Genomic DNA, 599 nt, shown 5'->3' with positions numbered 1-599 from the left:
GTAGGGAATTTCGTATCTTTCTGGTGCTTTTAGTGCATTTTTCTCATTTATCAGTTTAGGAAACTGTTCTCAATTAGTTTTAATTGAACATGATTGTGCTTAATGCTTTGAGCCAACCTCTTTCCACCGTAACTTCATCTCAGGTCTTAAAAGAAACCAATCTGTGGAGCTGTTCAGTACAGTGCTGCTGTCACTCCACCAGTCGAACCAGAGAACTGCTTGCGAGAGAGAAGGAGCATCTTGATGAGCTGTTTGGTTTCGGTAACGGTTTCTAGATGGCAAAGGCATCGTGTGACATAAAGCTGCAGCAGGGAGGACGGTAGGATGCTGCGTCTACCAGGAGCGCTACTGTTGCGCTCGGTGTGTTCCTGCACGCGTAGAATGGGCACCGGGCTGCCCGAGCAGTCCGAGGCGGACGGGACTGCTGTGGATGCGGATGAGCAGGGGCTGTGGGGGGTCCAGAGGAGAGGGAAAAGCTCTCTGACAAGCCAGAGCTCTGCTTCGTCACCCCTGGCTTCTCCGAGGGAAGGGAGCAGTGCCAGCTGCCCTGACTTCCCTCAGCAGAGCGGGTCTTACCGAACGGGGGAACAAACCGCGCC

The sequence above is a fragment of the Buceros rhinoceros genome, unplaced genomic scaffold (genome assembly GCF_000710305.1).
Source record: "Buceros rhinoceros silvestris isolate BGI_N320 unplaced genomic scaffold, ASM71030v1 scaffold13572, whole genome shotgun sequence".
Classification (NCBI taxonomy): Eukaryota; Metazoa; Chordata; class Aves; order Bucerotiformes; family Bucerotidae; genus Buceros; species Buceros rhinoceros.
The sequence above is the reverse complement of the archived record's forward strand: the minus strand, read 5'-3'. Positions refer to the sequence as shown.